The sequence below is a fragment of the Petromyzon marinus genome, chromosome 25, assembly GCF_048934315.1.
Source record: "Petromyzon marinus isolate PM22_M1 ecotype Great Lakes invasive population chromosome 25, UKy_Petmar_22M1.pri1.0, whole genome shotgun sequence".
NCBI classification, from domain to species: Eukaryota; Metazoa; Chordata; class Hyperoartia; order Petromyzontiformes; family Petromyzontidae; genus Petromyzon; species Petromyzon marinus.
In genome coordinates, this window is record NC_133691.1 from 7,299,633 (window position 1) to 7,318,921 (window position 19,289).

At 47.1% G+C, this 19,289-nt stretch overlaps 1 protein-coding gene across 2 annotated transcripts in view; it reads right to left on the minus strand.

The window, feature by feature from the left end:
• ZNF469 (zinc finger protein 469) overlaps window positions 1-19,289 on the minus strand; it is a 146,699-nt gene that overhangs the window by 61,319 nt on the left and 66,091 nt on the right. For both annotated transcript variants that reach the window (XM_032960540.2, XM_032960541.2), the window contains exon 2: window positions 1,930-2,009. The gene's annotated coding sequence lies outside the window, so the exon portion shown is untranslated. The remainder of the gene's footprint in view (window positions 1-1,929; window positions 2,010-19,289) is intronic.

Sequence of the window (19,289 nt, forward strand, 5' to 3'; positions counted from 1 at the left end):
TAGGTATTGTTCACATGCGTTTGTGGCGCTAAAGCGGTGGTGGAAATGTCACATTTCCATGGCCAGCACCAGTCTCTCGACAGGACAACCCCCTGTCGAGCCTTTCCACAACGTGGTACAACGGTTCTCATCAACCCAAGCAGGGATGGGTGGATCTGCACCGTCCCTAAGAAAACCACCGTTGCCATACGGACGCAAAATAAGTGGCACGCTGCACAGGCGCGCGAGCGTGCTCAGAGATAGAACAAACTGCCCCCCATCTCAACGGCGCTGCCACGTGGGTTTGTGTGCCATGTGGATTTCCGTGGCGCGTTTGTTCCCGCGCCACGTGCATCCCCCTAGCATCTCGTGCCAACCGCGCTCGTGTCAGCGTCCGCATATGGTTGTGGTGCACCGCATCTCAACCGCGGTGCAGAGCGCCGTTCTCGCCGCCGCGGCACATGCAACAGCCTCGCTGGAGCGCAACAAAAACTGCGACGGCGGCGGCGGCGGCGCAGCAGCAGCGGCGGCGCCGTCGCGAGGGGCTTGCTAATGGCCCCGGATGCGCATCGGAGGATTCGTTCTCCCATCCCCCCACCCCCGTTAATTTGGTCCATTCACAACCGCTGCGTGCTTTGTCGTTGAAGCACTCGAGTTGACCTTCTCCTCGCACCCCGGTTTCTTCACGCTCTTTCCCCTTTCTCTACCTTCCTTCCCGCGTGACTCTTGCCTTTTCTACTTCCCGAGTTTCCAAGATCGCAGCCACGAGTGCCTGTTGTCGTGTCAGAACCGGAACGCGCGCTCGGGCTCTCTTCTGCCCTATGCACGTCGTCACTGTCGATGTCGTGCGTTCCCCGCGTCACCCCACGGACAGCGGCAAAACACGGATGATACGCCGGTTTCCAGCTCTCAATTGCTTCGCTCATTCTCCCCGTAAAACCTTGCCATCAGAGTCGCATCGCACGACAAAGGAACGCCCATTGAGAACCCTCGCAGCGGGCGGCGCATGGATCGTCACCGAGCGGCCAATCAGAGCAGGACAGTCACCTGCCGAGGTGTATTTGCTCAGCACACTGGACTTGCAATCCAGAGGTCCCCAGTCGGACCTCCTGGCTCGGCAGCTCCTTAATGATCCCCACCTCTGTCCGTCCAGCAGTATGAACGGCTTCCATCACGGTTAGACGATTGGCAGGTCAGGGGCCGTGCATAAATGACGTCACACGATTTTTGACCCCCCCCTCCCACCCCGCTTCGTCACACGGCGTCACAAAAAGTCAGACCCCCTCCTCAAATATGACGTCACAAAGCTTTGCCCCCCCCCTCCCCCCCCCAAAAAAATTAAAACATGCTTCAAATCGCTTTAAACTATTGTCATTGTAGTGCGTATTTAATGCGGCGCTGCACTCTGATGTTGTAGGAGAAAATATTAATTTAAAAGTCTATTTAATTAAGTAGAACTTGTTGTCTATATTCATTTAAAGTTGCGCATTTTGATGTGACGTCACATTTCTCAAACCCCCCCCCCCCTCTCGTCACCCCCCCCCCCGCCGCCAGGTGCGTGACGTCATTTATGGACGGCTTCTCACGTGTGGGGGCTGGGGAGTACACTCTGAAGGGGGCTCTCTTGAACGCTCCCTCTCATTTTGTTGCCAGCAGTGGCGTGACAAAGACATTGCAGGGCTGGGCCTTGACGTTTGTTTAAAAAAAAAACATTTGACGAGTTGATTCAAGGTGAAATGTCCATAATACATGGTTATGCGCACTTAAATCAAACAAAATCACTGTTTGGATAAATAGCCATGAGTTATATGGGGGTGTTTAAGAATAGATCCCAGTTGTTAAAGTTGTATGAGCTATTTAAATAGAAAAGGGTGCCTTTTAAACGCACCAACTGTGTATGTGCTAAGTGACTAAAGTGAAGCATTAACAACGACTTAATGCAAACATTACCTGGTATTTCTTCGAAGGTGGGTGAACTTGTGTCCAGACGTAGTCCATTAGACACCAAGCTACTTGCAAGGCAACAGCTTCTGGATGACAAACAGAAAAAAATACACTTGGAGGCATGCAGACAGACGGACAACAAAGTTACCTATGCACGTATAAATTGACACAGACCGAGAGCTCGACATCTAGAAAGACATGCAAGCAGGCAGACAGATAAGACAATTATAGTTCTGAACAGAGAGAGAGTTAGGTATCCAAACGCACATATTAGACAGTGAGGGAGGGAAGTAGACAAACAGAGATACGGATAAAGACAGGGAGCTAAACAACCAGAGAGCCCATCAGATGGACATACAGTCAGACAAATCTGATAGGCAGCCAGACAGACTAACAAACCGCCAGACAGACATACAGTCAGACAATCTGACAAATAGACAGACAGCCAGGCAGACTAACAAACAGCCAGACAATCTGATAGGCAGCCAGACAGACTAACAAACAGCTAGAGAATCTGGTAGACAGCCAGACAGACTAACAAACAGCTAGACAATCTGGTAGACAGCCAGACAGACTAACAAACCGCCAGACAGACATACAGTCAGACAATCTGACAGATAGACAGAGAGCCAGACAGACTAACGAACAGTCAGACAATCTGATAGGCAGCCAGACAGACTAACGAACAGCCAGACAATCTGATAGGCAGCCAGACAGACTAACAAACCGCCAGACAGACACACAGTCAGACAATCTGACAGAGAGACAGACAGCCAGACAGACTAACAAAGAGCCAGACAATCTGATAGGCAGCCAGACAGACTAACAAACCGCCAGACAGACATACAGTCAGACAATCTGACAGATAGACAGACAGCCAGACAGACTAACAAACAGCCAGACAATCTGATAGGCAGCCAGACAGACTAACAAACAGCTAGACAATCTGGTAGACAGCCAGACAGACTAACAAACAGCTAGACAATCTGGTAGACAGCCAGACAGACTAACACACCGCCAGACAGACACATAGTCAGACAATCTGACGGATAGACAGGCAGCCAGACAGACTATCAAACAACCAGACAATCTGATAGGCAGCCAGACAGACTAACACACCGCCAGACAGACACATAGTCAGACAATCTGACGGATAGACAGGCAGCCAGACAGACTATCAAACAGCCAGACAATCTGATAGGCAGCCAGACAGACTAACAAACCGCCAGACAGACAGACAGATGAGAAGCGTATGTGGTCAGACAGGGGACGGACAGAGAAGGGGTGAAGTAAGAGACATCAATAAAGCACGTGAGTACATGATTAGAGTCAGAGGGCCTTTGAATGGGTTGTGGTCCTCAAACCACTGTAAGCTGAGAAGTTAAAGGAAAAAACCCCTCCCTCTCAAAATCCTCGGAGGAATTTTCCAGTCAGCCGAGTGTTTGTAAACTGAAAGGAAGCCCTTAGGGAGGGACAGTTCTGCACGTGCAGACACTGGCAATACTAATACACAAGCACCGCTGAAAGTCAAAAAATCAGTTGGCTCACCTCATGGAAATGTGCCGATGCTGCTTAATTTCACCCGAGTCCCGTTTGATCGACTGCATGGGCTAGCTCAGTCAATGGAGCACAGAGCCCATCATCTCAAGAACTTGGGTTCAAATCCCAGTCAGAGTTAACTTTAACTCGCCACCCATACATGGATAGTGAAAGGAGCGCCGTTTGGTGGATAGTTAAAGCGTGTTTGTTCTATTTATAGACTCTCCTCCATCACAAGATTGTGGACTTTCCACCACTTGCTCAAGATTTATAAATGGATATGGGCCTTACCTGATGCATTCAAGTGTATAGCAAGACTCTGATACTAAACCTACCATATGTATCTCGAAATATATACTTCGATATGTACATTATGATACAATACATAGGCAAATCAATTGGGATACCTTCCCCTTTTCATAAACTAAGGACGTGCTCGCATACTGTTAAACGACCCTGTTCTGACACTCATTGAAAAAAAATAACGACTTCTTCGGCTCTCAATTGTACAGTAAAGCCCGTAATATTCGCTGGTTTCATAATTGCGTATTCGCGCTGTTTGAAATGTGTCGGGTTTGTGTATAAAAAATGAATGGCTGCCGTAGTGCGGCACTTGCTACCTGCCAAGAAGTAGCGAGGCCTGGTGGTGGCGTGGATGGTGAAAGCGACGTGGATGGTGAGGATGGTGTGGATGGTGAGAGTGGTGTGGATGGTGTGGATGGTGAGAGTGGTGTGGATGGTGAGAGTGGTGTGGATGGTGTGGATGGTGAGAGTGGTGTGGATGGGAAGAGTGGTGTGGATGGTGTGGATGGTGAGAGTGGTGTGGATGGGGAGAGTGGTGTGGATGGTGTGGATGGTGAGAGTGGTGAGAGTGGTGTGGATGGGGAGAGTGGTGTGAATGGTGTGGGTGGTGAGAGTGGTGTGGATAGTGAGAGTGGTGAGAGTGGTGAGGATGGTGTGGGTGGTGTGGATGGTGTGGATGGTGAGGGCGGTGTGGATGGTAAGAGTGGTGAGGATGGTGAGGATGGTGTGGATGGTGAGAGTGGTGAGAGCGGTGTGGATGGTGAGGATGATGAGAGTGGTGAGGATGTTGAGAGTGGTGTGGATGGTGAGAGTGGTGTGGATGGTGAGAGCGGTGTTGATGGTGAGAGTGGTGAGAGTGGTGTGGATGGTGAGAGCGGTGTGGATGGAGCGAGAGAGTTTCCTCCACGTGATGCTGCTCAGTCGGCGTCTGCGAGTGCTCTTCTTCACGATTGTTTAAAATTACGTTTTGTGTAATACTCACGTCCAAACTAATTAATTAATATTTGCACTTTTAATTACGTTTACGTTCAGAATTATTAAAGGTAAGTTCATTAACGCAATGATAGAATGGAAAGTGCGTATTCATTAATATAGACATACAGTTCATATGTTTGGATTTAAACGTGATCAATGTTTATGCCCCATAGCCCTGTTTTCCTCATAAAACTTTGAGTTTTAATATTTGCACATTTAATAATCGCGCCGTCCTCCAGGGACGTATCCCCGCCAATGTTCAGATTTGACCGAATCTCAACATTATGTGAAAGTGAATCGTTGCTCAAAGTTTAATTGGGTCAGCGGCTTATCCCTGCTGGTGGACCGCAGCCCGGTGGTGAACATTAAAAAAAAAATTGTCGTGGCAGGGAAACTCCTTTCTCCAAAAAAACTCACTTTCCACAAAGTTGCACTGGTTGTACGCACCGCCAGATAAATGACATGCATTGAGTTGACCCCTTGGCAGCGCTCGAATTAGGAACATTGCCACTGCGTGCTCCGGGCAAGACGAGCGAGGCCAGCGCACGAAATATATATTTAGCGCCCGTTTATATTGAAAGTGCTCGCACATCAGGACGCATTTATCCAGAGGTGAAATCGATGCAGCATGTCGTGTCACAATGCCCCTGACATTTTGGACGTTCGCTATAACCCACAACGCAGAGCACTTGGTGTGCAGCCGCGTGGGCCGGTGGGGGTGGTGGTGGTGGTGGGGGGGGGTGAAGACAGTCCAGGTGCTCCTACATCTGCTGCGATGTTGGCTCACATTAAAGAGGGACAGGGGGAATCCAACGCGTGAACTTGGCGCCTCCACAGTACGTGCGCCGTGTTTTGATTTTTTTTGACAATTTCCAACAATGTATAACTGCCCTCCGACCTCCCTCGTGCCAGAGAGTTGAGCGCGACCTTTCTGTGGTGAATTTTATGCTTGGGCAGCCCTCTGTTTTCACTCAGGTCACGACCGCACAGGGACACGTTGCTCAGTCCAACGCGTGGTTCTATCTATCTATTTATTTATTTGTTTGATATGATTATCGATGTATTTGTTTACAAACAGCCTAAGAGTCAATTGCATTGCTTTGAAGGTATCCTTCGGCTATTGGAATAGGAGAGGTGGCCGAGTGCCTTCGGGAACTCATGCCGTGCGGCAGCGTTGAGATAGCATGTTCGAGAACCTGGGTTTGCATCCAGGCAACTAAAACTATCATTTAAACGGGGTAGTTAAGTGAAGTGGTGACGTAGAGTCAAGCGATAGTCGCAGCCAAACCGCCAATTACCATACTGAAAAATGACGTGACTTTGAATTGGCTGTCACATAATCTGTCAGATTACAAATCTTTGGAGGAACACCTCCGTAACACGACATGCGAGGCGGTGCACCAGCAAGTGTGGATCGGACATCTGCACGGACCTAACACGTCATTCCGTGACGTCAACTTCTCCAGGCCGCTCTCTACCGCGATGAGTTGCACCACTTTTGTTCGGCCTTTTGAATGACATTATGTCGTCTGGTCGAACAGTTGAACTGGAATGTAATCGCATGTTTGCACAAGCATGCATGATGCTGTGCAGCACGTGGGCTTGCAGCCCAAAACTACACTGACTAAGCTCCAGTGATGGGCAGGGGGAATGATCCAACTTTCATTTGATCAAGGGGACTCTTTGAGGTTTGACTAGAATTTATAGATTGTTGAGACATTAAATGTGAGTGAGCATCTGTTAAGGCCAGCAGAGCATATTCTTGCTATGAGCACCAGGCATGTCCAATTGCCCCATGAACTTGAGTTATAGTAGTGTTGCCACCTGGACTGGTTTCCCAGAGCATAATTTTGCTTTCAGGTAGCAGATGTCCTGAGAAATCTGTAAGTCTTCCCGGCACATTAAAAGTGCAATATGTTGCAAGCTGTGTGATAATGCATCTTTCAAGACAATGCATTTCAATGTAGTTCCGCGCCTCCTCTGCTCTTGTGAGATTATCTTCGCTATACAACGTTCTGGTTTTTTGCACCTCAGGAGTGGCAACTCACGTCGCAAGACTTGTCGTTCGGTCAGCTAACGCGTACATTTTACATGTTTAACCCATATTTACGTCAATGCATTTAATAATTATTGTCTACATATGAAAGTCATTTTGCATGATCACTTATGCAAGAATAATTAAAAGGGTAATCATGCATACGCATATTCTTAGCTAGCTATATCAATGTTTTTCATATAGGACAGATATATTTTTTACAAAAGCATATTCATTACACACTACATCAATGTCTTCATTGCCAACATTTTCCTCCAATTTAGGAGTGACAACCGCCTCAAATATATTTCACTTCGCTTCGATAAATCAAACCCCCAATGAAGAAGTGAAGCAGTGATGCATTGGTCAGAACATTCTCGTCTATACAGCTGGCGACCCCGATATTAATTCCTGGCCATGGCTAACGTTAGTATTCCTGGGTCCTGTTTTACCAACCCGTGATGTCCATCATGTTGCTGCGTGGTTTAAGCAACTCCCATGACCAGTGCCGGATTAAGCTAGTGCAGGGCCTGTAGCATATGTTATAAAGGGGCCCTAAATGAAAGAAAAAAACCCCACAAATATTAAAACACAAATGTTTAACTTGCATGGTAAAGTATTTGTATTTTTTCATTTACTATACAGCCAGATAATACGACAAATCGCTCACCTTAAGCACCCAGTCGTTCATAAAAGTTGGAGGCAGTATAGTACTATAGCAATAGAGAGCAAGTGCAGAATGACTGAACCGGAATTGATAGCTTGAAAGCATTTAGTGTGGGGCCCTTAGCATATGTAGCTACTTGTGCTACTAGGATAATCCGGCACTGCCCATGACTGACACAGCAAAGGGAGGTCTTCATCAAGCGGTGCATTGACAAAGGGCTGTGAATGATTATTTTTTAACCGTTAACATTTTCCCCGTCTTCATTTTAAGAGTGACCACTCTCTCAAACATCTCTCACTTTGCTAAAACAAAGGGACTGATTATTTGACATGAGGTGGCACATGACATTTAAGTAAATCAGTTCCTGCACCGAAGGTAGTGAGAAAAAGAATGCACACACACACGGGATATGTGCCCACATGTATGCACACAGGAGCCAGTAGCTGTCAAAATATACACGTCGTTACTCACATTTTTAGCATGACTGCTGGAGGTCAAAGCAATATGTCCAGTCATGTTGTTTATAGTATTTTACCCTGACACATTCACACACACACACAGTTACAGAGACAAAGATCCTCTGTTGAACCTCAGACCGTTAGAGGCAAGTGATTTTGGAGATCACCTATGCAGCCCTGCATTGCACATGACAGAGGGCTTTTAGCGACGACATTGAAGGCTTGCCATTCATTAACACCTCAATGCTTCTGTTAAACACACCACCACCACCACATAAAGTACTCATTGAATACTATGTCAAGCTACAGGAGGTCTTGGCCAGGTTCATATATTGACGCCACTGGTCAGAAATCATAGTGCGGTTGCTAATTTAGAAACAACACCGCTGCCTTTTTTTGTACGGACACACAGACAGGAACACGCGGACACACGGAGACAGACAGGCAGACACAAACACACAGACACACAAAGAGAAAAGGTGGAGAGCGCTATGAACCCGGCCACTCGGGTTCGATTCCCGCTCACGGCCAACACCAGTGAAGATTATCTGAAACAGTCCTGGGCCTCCCCTAGGTCGACTCAGCCTCAAATGAGTACCTGGTGCGGTGTGCTGGCCACCCGCCCCTCGTGTGGTGTGCCGTTCCGGCCTTCGCAGGTGCTCGCTAACAGAACTTTCCCCGATTGCTGCCTTTATTTGTACAGGGTACACAGATATGAACGCGCAGACACACGCATACAAACACACGCAGACAGGTGCTTTCAACAAGCACATTGAATGTCAACGACTTGTGAAGTAAGCATCGAGCACGGACCTACACTAAAAGAAACAAAGTTAGCATTTTTTGAGCATATGTAATCTTCTTTTTCTTTCAGGACACCGCCATACCTTTCATAAACAATCTCTCCGTCTGTGTTTTTTTTTTCTCTCTGGCCTTAACACAAAGCAACGGGGCGTGTTCGCACCCATTCACTAAAAAAAAAATAGTACGGAGCAAAAAATAGTTACAGTAGAAAGTGGCAAGAGAGCGGATTCTATGGGTCTTTCGGTAAAGCCACGAAGATAGAAAAATAATAATAAAAATATCACGACGTTTTTTTTTATATATTTTTCTATCTACGTGGCTTCATCGAATAGACCCATAAGAATATGTATTCCTGGAGTCACGAAAGCTTTAAGTCAAGATTTGGCAAGAGAGCGTCAGTAGACGCAATCGGAAAGAGTAAATCACGAGGGGTGAGACGCCAATGGCAAGGCACGGGAGAGATGGCAGCCTGGGGCAGACGCTGAAGTGGCGATACTCAGAGGCTGGCGGCCAAGGGTGAAAGAGCCCAAACCCAGACGTTGGGATAACGTCACAGCGTTAGATGCTTACATTCTCAAGAATAATTTTCTAATGTCCCCCCCCCCCACCCAACTTCAAATTTCCCTAATGTATGTATGCGTGGATGTATGTTGAACATCTTTCAACATACATACACTTGGGAAGTTTGAAATCTTACCCCCCCCACTCCCCCCCCCTTCTACCTCCACCTTGGAAACAGTGTGGGAGGTGGGGGAATTATTTTCTGGAGCTCCACCCAGGACAGCTCCAGCTGAAATTAAACACCTTGCCAGAGAGCCGACCTTGAATGTTGGGTGTTGACCGTCCAATGGAGGACCTAGCAGAAGGAAGCGATGGTGAGATGCTGCGGTGGCATCAACAGCATCAGCTGTGATGACCTATTGAACTTGACCTCGATAGGGCATTGTTATAAAAACTGAGAAAATGTTATTTTAATTTTTCTCAAACGCAGATCCATAGGGCACTTAAACATGTGCAAAAACACAGCTGGCTATTGGGGCTCACAGTACACGGCAATGCAGCCTTGGACTAATGTAACATCTTCCAGAACCGAGATTTCTAATATAAACATGGAACATTACCAACCCAGCTATGATATTGTAGCCTTGACCTATTTAAAGATGCTGGCAAAAAAGTACAAAAACATGTCACTACTTCCCAAATCTCCCCACAACAACAGCTTTTCTCATCTAGTATTATCACACCAATGTCCCATTATCCATTCCCAATATTTCACAATCACCCTTGATTATCTGCAATCCTCACTATTCCACAACCTCCCCCCCCCCCATCAGTTCTGCCTTTAATCCCAAAGCCTGTCTCCCCAAGTTTACTTTAAAATAAACTCCTTAAGATCGTCTATCGATATACAACTAGTGAATCATTCTATTAATAACTGTACATAATACAGGCACTTGTTATTTGCGTCACTGCTAAATTATGTTTTTGCTCAAATAACCAATGAGGCGGTGTTCTGACCCAAAAAGGAACATTCCACATTATTCCCTGTGACCAGCACGACATGGAGAGGCCTTCATCCAGCAGTGGATCGACAGGGCTCTGAATTATTATTATATTGCATTATTAACATTATAATAATGTCATTTGATTAGTGTTAAAAGCATTTAAATACGCTGCATGGGGTACCCATACAAACATGAACAGCACATTAGGTTAAAGAAACCAAAGCAAAATGAGGAGACAAGCTGGTCAGACTGAGCAGCGATGCAACACGGAGTTCAAGCCGCCTAATCCATCGTAATCCCATGCAGCTGGTGAATGGCATGGCACCATCTAACGGCTGAGGCCCTCAACATTTGATTCATGAAACCCGGAGAGAAAATCAACCTGGAGCGGTGACGACTGCTGTACGTACGTTGAACCTCGTTCGCACCGTGCGTAGCCCACTGTGCTAATCGAAGGTGCGGGTAGTTAATGGGGGATAGCAGGTGAAAGGGGTGGAGAAGGTCAGAGGTTAAAAAAAGTTTCAGGTAAAGTACCTGGTCAACGGCAGAGGAGAGAAGGTAGATGTGAATGTAACGTGGTGGAAGGGCTGTTGTGAGAACCAGGAGGAGGGGCTGTAAAACAGCAGGGGCAGCAGAGGAAGGGGAACCTCTCACAGCTTGCCTTCCTTGAGCCACACTAAGCGGCACACGTTTTACATACCCTGAAAAGAGCGAAATAAAAACCAAACCAATATGTTTTTGTTTCCAGTAAACGGTACAGGTGCAGGCCCGAAATTGCTGCCAGAAAGGCCCTGACTAAGAGGGAGCTCTGGGGGGGGTGGGGGGGGGGTGGGGGTTGGTTCTGGCCTACTTTTCGACACGGGAGAAAAGTTTTGCAAGATTTCGAATTATCCACAGTATGCCCCACCGCAAATGATTTGCCGTTCGACGAACTGTGGTGAACCCATTTACACTGCTGGGTGGACAGAAGCGGTGGGGTTTAAAAAAACAAATGTGCACCATCGTTTCAACTTCCACGATGGAAGAATAATTCCAGCTGGCGACCAGGATCCTGAATGAAATGGGAAAAAAAACGATTTAATATAATTCGTGGGTTTTTTTGGGCATCGATGACCAGGCTGAAATCATCAAAGTGCTGCAGCTGAAAATATGTATTTATTACGAGTGGATGCCTGGGTTTGAACGCAGATTCTCAAAAGTGCCAGCTCAGCGCTCTGACACGGTATAAGCCCCCTGGGGCCAGCCAGCCACTTTCCCTGCTTGTTATTTCTTCGCAATGCATTCGCATTTCTAATAAAAAAAAACTTTATCAAATTTAACCCAACGTCAATGATATCCCCAAAATGCTGAGTGCGTTTCCCACTTTGCTTAAATGGAAATTTGCACGGGAAACAACAACACCACTGCTGACCCCAGTGTGCTGAGAGCCTTAATGACAGATACCCTTGGTTCATTTCAGTTCTCATTCTCATAGCGTGCACCGCGTCAACAAATTGAAGGTGAGGCTCCCTGCGTTTCCGTGCAGAACAGCCTTCGCTAGCGGGGCCTCACTCCGGAGGATATTTGGGCCTCCACTTCCATGCTGCCAGAATGTCTTGGAAGAGATGAGAGTACCCACCCTGTAGCCCACCGGATGTGACCTTCTGATCGACTGACTCCGAGGCATCCATGTATGCAGCTGGATGGACACAGGCAGTGGTGGTGGTGGGGGGGAGGTTGATTTAATAAACCGGCCCCATTGTTTCAACTACAGCGCAGGGAGATCGACGAGGCGACCTCTGGGTTACAAGTCCTGCATGCCGACCGTCGTACTAAGGCGGCTGCTCATTGCATCACATATTCACTTTTTAAATTATTAGCGCGGTTGGCTACATACAGTACAATAGAAGTTGAACATTTATACATAAAAATCGTGGATCTAAATGCACGCTGCATTGCTGCAACAATGACTATTTGAAATGTAGGTCAAACATTCCACCTTGGAGCAGTCGAATATTATTACGGGAACAAAGTGCAGGTCTACGCATGATGGACAAAATTTTGATAAAATAACAATTCTAGTTCCTTGCTGCCAATGGCAAATACACCAGTACAGGACAGATATTTTCTCAAACAGAGCATGGCATTTAAATATTTGCAATATTAATCATACACTGCATTGTGGGAAGCCCCCACAATAATTTGCATGCTGAATTGGGAATTTCAATGTGTCAGGCAGACTGCCTTAACTTCTCCTCTAAAAAAAGACACTGACAGATAACCGTTTTTTTTAAGCTCATGGACATAATTAGTTCCAGAGAAAGTAAACTTGTTGCTTCCAAGCTTTCCAGATTCTTCCGATACACATAGACACAATACAGTGGAACTCCTCTTAGCTGTGGTCATATTACCTGCGATTCCTATTATCCATGGGATGCATATGTTCCGTGCAGCATATATTACGTGCCCCCATTATTCCCATCATCCACAATTATCACCCTTGTTTAACCAATTCTTTGCATAAAAAAAATACCGATGAGAGGAGTTCCATCGGCAAAATTCATCCTATTACCTGCATTTATCCAGAATTGTTTCGTGGACAAGTGAAGAAAATTGGCGGCTAACCCTGCAGATAAAAGGAACTGCGTTGAGTGCTGCAACAATGCTGCAGATATGAAGCCTTCAACCGCATTTAAAACAGCAATTGTTCCAACATCCTAAACATCGCTTTCGTAGAGAGAGGAACAAACAAAAAACCCTGCACATCTTGGAGACTCGGTGAAGTTTTTTTTCCGTGGATAAAGATTAAAAAAATACTTTCGCTCGCTATAAATAGGGAACGGCGCAAATGCACCGCACTCACCACATCCTTTGAACTGCGTGCACCGAGTGGGCGTCTGGAACTCGGAGAGGGGAGACTTCGTGCCGTTTGGTGAGATGCACTGTCTGGTTTGCGCACCCGACCCCAGAACACCTGGGCTACATGAAAACACATTTATGTTCCACCGGTGGGGAATATTTCCACGCGTCCAAGCCAGCTGTCCTCAGAGACAGTTTCTTGAACACCTCCATGCTCCCGAAAAAAGTTGAACGTTTGCGCGTGAATAAACGTGCGCTGAAAAAAAAACCCCTTCAATGGGCGTAACTCTTCTCTGTTGGCAGCCCGGAAACAACGGTACGGATTCTACATTTCCATGCATGCACTCCCAAGCTCTACGGTGGGGGGCCAGTCTCTCTGCAGGATACACCGTTGGTGACCTCTCACAAAGGGGTACTCACTTTATTGACCATGAAGGGTGGATTAACCAGGTCGACCTCCAAATCAGGATTTGATTTGTCGACACACCTGGGCAGATTAGCCAATGGAACGGTCGGAGCAATACGTATTTCTAGTAAATGCCCAATGCAATTCATTGAACTAGATTATAATCCGTCGTGATACTGTATCCCTTTAAGCAAAAACAAAAACTTTTGAAACTGTAAGAAAACCCACCGTGAACAATTTACAAAGTATTCATTCATTTAGTAGATGTTTAAAACTTTTGGCTCTGATTAGAGCACACAGTGGCATGCTCGAAAATGACGGCACAGGATGTGCAATGCTTATTTTACAGATGCACTCCGCTGTGTAGAAATCCTGGCTGGCTATAGGAATTACACAAATAATTTCCATGCACACTGGCTCAGCGATAAGCACTCCTGCTGTAGATGTCTCGACACCTGGCGATCACTTCCCTTCCCTCTGCTAGGTTATGCACATGACCTTTAAGGTCCACGTTCACTGTCCCCCCCCCCCCCCCCCGTGACTTTCTGGTTTCCTCTGGTCACTAACCACCAACCCCTGGGGAGGGGGGGGGGGGGCAAATGCAGCGACGTCTTTGCCGTGTCCCCCTGCAAGTACCCGGCCATGTCCGGGGAAACCGAAGCTGCAGCGAGCTGGCAGAATCGTCCTAATTCCCCGGCCGACACGTGCCTAGGGTTACGCCGTTTGCACCTCCTTGTGCATCCTATGCCACTGGGAGTTATGCAACTTTTAAATCTCGACTGAAAGCTCATTTGTTTAGAACTGCTTTTTATGTTCAGTTTGTTGTTCTTCCCCGGCGCCTCCGATGAGCACGGTTGGCTACGTCAAATCATTCGCTAAATAAAGAAAGAGATTTATCCTGGGTACCACTCCACACTGCCTCGATCAGGAAGTCCTCCCTCCCCCCCCCCCAGTCAGTACACGTGTTCCATCCATTGCAAAATATGTTTTTCCTGATAGATATTGTTCAACCTATCCTGTCATACGGTGTGCCTAGCATCATCGACATGCACCATTACTCAAAGGTCAGAAGTTAGTTTTCTCGTTTGCTAAACTCCAGTTATCACACCGTACATACACAAACGAGCATTATTCCTTCCTAAAACATCCGTGCCTTGAAGTTAACGATACAGTTGACCACTTCAGTTTTCCAAAGAGGCTTCTGTAATGAATAGTGACTCTCCGTGATCATGCAATAATCTTATATACCTCGCTGTTGGTATAATACCTTAATTACGCACTTACGTCTAAAGAGCTATCATTCAAACACAATCCAACACCCTATGGCTGGTTACACATACACAAGATCCCCATTATTGCCCTAGCAGACTTTTGATGCAAGTGCTGTTAGCGAGCACCGATTTATTACGGCACGGTACACACCTCCAACTAGCACAGTTGCCTCCGTACCGTGCAGAAGAAGTTCAACATGCATACACGTGGTCCGTGACCAGCACCACGCCTAACCGGCTTTGTCTCCCCAGTAGCACCGGATACTCAATTGAGGTTGAGTTGCCCTAGGGGAGGCCCAGGACTGGTTCAGATCATCGTCACTGGTGTTCGCCGTGAGTGGGAATTGAACACAGGTTACTAGGTTCGTAGGGCAGTGCGCTAACTTCCACGCCACCGCTCCTCAAACACACATACTGTACTCGCACAGAAACTCAAGGGACATTTCACTGGGTTTATTTTTTGTCTAAATCGGTGTACAGGGTATTTTTAGTTAGTTTCCCGTCTAATTCAACGTAAAGTCCAGGTATTTATGCAACCATCTGCTGGTCTGTAATTAATATACATACTAAATATACACTGATAATTATTTTAACACGTAGGCTTTCGCGACCATTGACTGATAATTATGTTAACTGTTTGACTAAACTACCTCGATAGCTTATATAATAACAATAATAATAAAACCACTTTAGCAAATGTAACCCAACGTCAATGATATCCCCAAAATGCTGAGTGCGTTTCCCACTTTGCTTGAATGGGAATTTGCACGGGAAACAACAACACCACTGCTGACCCCAGTGTGCTGAGAGCCTTAATGACAGATACCCTTAGTTCATTTCAGTTCTCATTCTCATAGCGTGCACCGCGTCAACAAATTGAAGGTGAGGCTCCCTGCGTTTACGTGCTCATGCCATCGCTGGCAGAACAGCCTCCGCTAGAGGGGCCTCACTCCGGAGGATATTTGGGCCTCCACTTCCATGCTGCCAGAATGTCTTGGAAGAGATGCGAGTACCCACACTGTAGCCCACCGGATGTGACCTTCTGATCGACTGACTCCGAGGCATCCATGTTTGCAGCTGGATGGACACAGGCAGTGGTGGTGGGGGGGAGGTTGATTTAATAAACCGGCCCCATTGTTTCAACTGCAGCGCAGGGAGATCGACGAGGCGACCTCTGGGTTACAAGTCCTGCATGCCGACCGTCGTACTAAGGCGGCTGCTCATTGCATCACATATTCACTTTTAAATTATTAGCGCCGTTGGCTACATACAGTACGATATAAGTGGAACATATATACATAGACATCGTGGATTTAAATGCACGCTGCATTGCTGCAACAATGACTATTTGAAATGTAGGTCAAACATTCCACCTTGGAGCAGTCGAATATTTTTACGGGAACAAAAGTGCAGGTCTACACATGATTGACAGCATTTTGATAAAATAACAATTCTTGTTCCTTGCTGCCAATGACAAATACATCAGTACAGGACAGATATTTTCTCAAACAGAGCAAGGTATTTAAATATTTGCAATATTAATCATGCACTTCATTGTGGGAAGCCTCAACAATAATTTGCATGCTGAATTGGGAACTTCAATGTGTACGGCAGACTGCCTTAACTTCTCCTCTAAAAAAAGACACTGTGACAGATAACCGTCTTTTTTAAGCTCTTGGACATAATTAGTTCCAGAGAAAGTAAACTTGTTGCTTCCAAGCTTTCCAGATTCTTCCAATACACATAGACACAACACAGTGGAACTCCTCTTAGCTGTGGTCATATTACCTGCTATTCCTATTATCCATGGGATGCATGTTCCGTGCAGCATACATTACGTGCCCCCATTATTCCCATTATCCACAATTATCACCCTTGTTTAACCAATTCCGATGAGTTCCATCGGCAATTTATTTTTTGTCTAAATCGGTGTACAGGGTATTTTTAGTTAGTTTCCCGTCTAATTCATCGTAAAGTTCAGGTATTTGTGCAACCATCTGCTGGTCTGTAATTAATATACACACTAAATATACACTGATAATTATTTTAACACGTAGGTTTTCGCGACCATTGACTGATAATTATGTTAACTGTTTGACTATAACTACCTCGAGAGCTTATATAATAATAATGATTATAATAATGATGACTGACTGCTTTTCAAAAATATACTGCTGGATGTATGCCTCCCAATGCCACGTTGTTCATGGGCATGGTTTGGCCATACTTCACCAGAGATTGGTTCAGATATCACTCGTCACCGATGCTAGGCACCAGCCAGAAATTGAATTCAAGCAGCCAACTTCATCGCGCAGTGTGCTTCCCTCACCTTCTATATTAAACAACAATTATCATTATTTACGCCATTTGTCAAGTAATGCCTCCCAATATCGTGTACGTTGTGGGTCTTGCTTGGCCGCACTTAATCCCACTGGTCAGTGTCAAACCGCACTGACCACCGCCTATATAATGCGCAATTTTAATCTCAAAGGAAATAAGGATGACACACGCTTGGCAGGTATTGCTGGGAGGGAATAATAAATATAAAGACCAGCCAGGGTTGGGAAACGCTTCGTGAATCAAAGTGCTTCTTGGTTTCCAGTCGCTCCCATCGCGGCTCCCGCACAGCACCGCTGTCACCGATGCACATCACACACAGCGGTGGCGGCGGCAGTGCCAGCGGCGTTATCTGGCTCTCCAGTTCCCATAGACATCCCGTGGAATGCTAAGGCCCTCCCCGTTATATAAGAGCGTTCTGCGAAAGCTCGCCTGCCCCCGAGCGTAAAGCGCTAAACTAAGTTCATTTACGCGCATTCCACGTGCTCGCGTACGTCTACGAAGACGCACACACATGCACAAAGACACACGCACACACATGCACAAAGACACACAAAGATAAAGATCCCCCATATAGCCTTAACAGACTGTAGGGGCAAGTGCTGTTAGCGAGCACCTATGAAGGCCGGAACGGTACACGAGGGGGTGGGTGGCCAGCACCATGCCCGACCGCCTTTGTCTCCCTAGTGGCAATGTTTACACACCGCACCAGGTACTCATTTGAGGCTGAGTTGACCTAGGGGAGGCCCGGGACCGGTTCAGATAATCGCCGGGAATCGAACCCGGGTCGCCAGGTTCATAGCGCAGCGTAGCGCTAACCGCTACACTATCGCTCCACAAAGACACACGCACACACATGCACACAGACACACGCACACACATGCACAACGACACACGCACACGCATGCACAAAGACACACGCACACACGTGCACACACGTGCATGCTTAGACACTCCCTCCCGTCTCTCTTTTGCACGCGATCTCCCACACAAAGACCCTATCCACCCCCCACAGTTCACCTTGTAGCCTGCTGGGGTACGCGTCGTTAGTGAGCACCGACTAAGGGCCAATATGCCGCAATAAAGATTCCGATTCTGAAGATTCTGACTCTGGTGCAGCCGCATCAAAGCTGCCTTTTGCCTCCCCGGTGCTGATATGTGTACGTCATGAGTCTTCAATTTGGGCCGAGTCAGCCTAGTAGAGGACCAGCCGCGGTTCATATTACAGATTATTGTACCCATTGTGGCTGGTACGTATTGTGCACGGCCAGGGATTTAAACTGGGTCATCGACATTGCAATGGAGGGTTTTAACTACTCCGTCTGCACAAACACAGAGATACTCCGTTTATCGACAGAAGCTATAGAACCAAAGAAACAACAAAGATCACCCCCATAGCCTTAACAGACTCTTGGGGCAAGTGCTGTTTGTGAGCATCTATGAAGACCAGCATGGGAGACACCGGGGCGGGTGGCCAACACCACGCCCGACCGCCTTTATCTCTCAAGAGAGTTGTTTACAGCCCACACCATGTACTAATACGATGGCTGAGTCGACCTACGGGAAGCTCAGAACCGGTTCAGATAACCATCAGTGGTGTTGGCCGTGAATCGAACTCAGGTCGACGAGTACGTCGTTCAGCACCTTAACCACTGCGCCGCCGCTCCCCACAACGAGAGACACACACGGCCACTCTCTGGTCTGTGTGTGTGTGTGAGCGATAATGTAGCGGTTAGCGCGCTGCGCTATGAACCTGGCGACTCGGGTTCGATTCCCGCTCACGGCCAACACCAGTGACGATTATCTGAACCGGTCCCGGGCCTCCCCTAGGTCGACTCAGCCTCAAATGAGTACCTGGTGCGGTGTGTAAACATTGCCACTAGGGAGACAAAGGCGGTCGGGCGTGGTGCTGGCCACCCACCCCCTCGTGTACCGATCCGGCCTTCATAGGTGCTCGCTAACAGCACTTGCCCCTACAGTCTGTTATGGCTATACGGGGGATCTTTGTCTTTGTCATTCTCTCACACGAACGCACGTGCGCACACGGACAGCAAGGTTGGTCTTTGGGGGGAGGTTCACAAAACAAAATCACAAAGCCCTTATCCGTTATCCTCCCAGCGTTTGACCCCAGGAGATCAGGAATGAATGAACACATCACTACTGTCACTGAGGAACGACAGCACATTACATCAGTGTGGAGCAACACACCCTCCGGAATATAATAAACA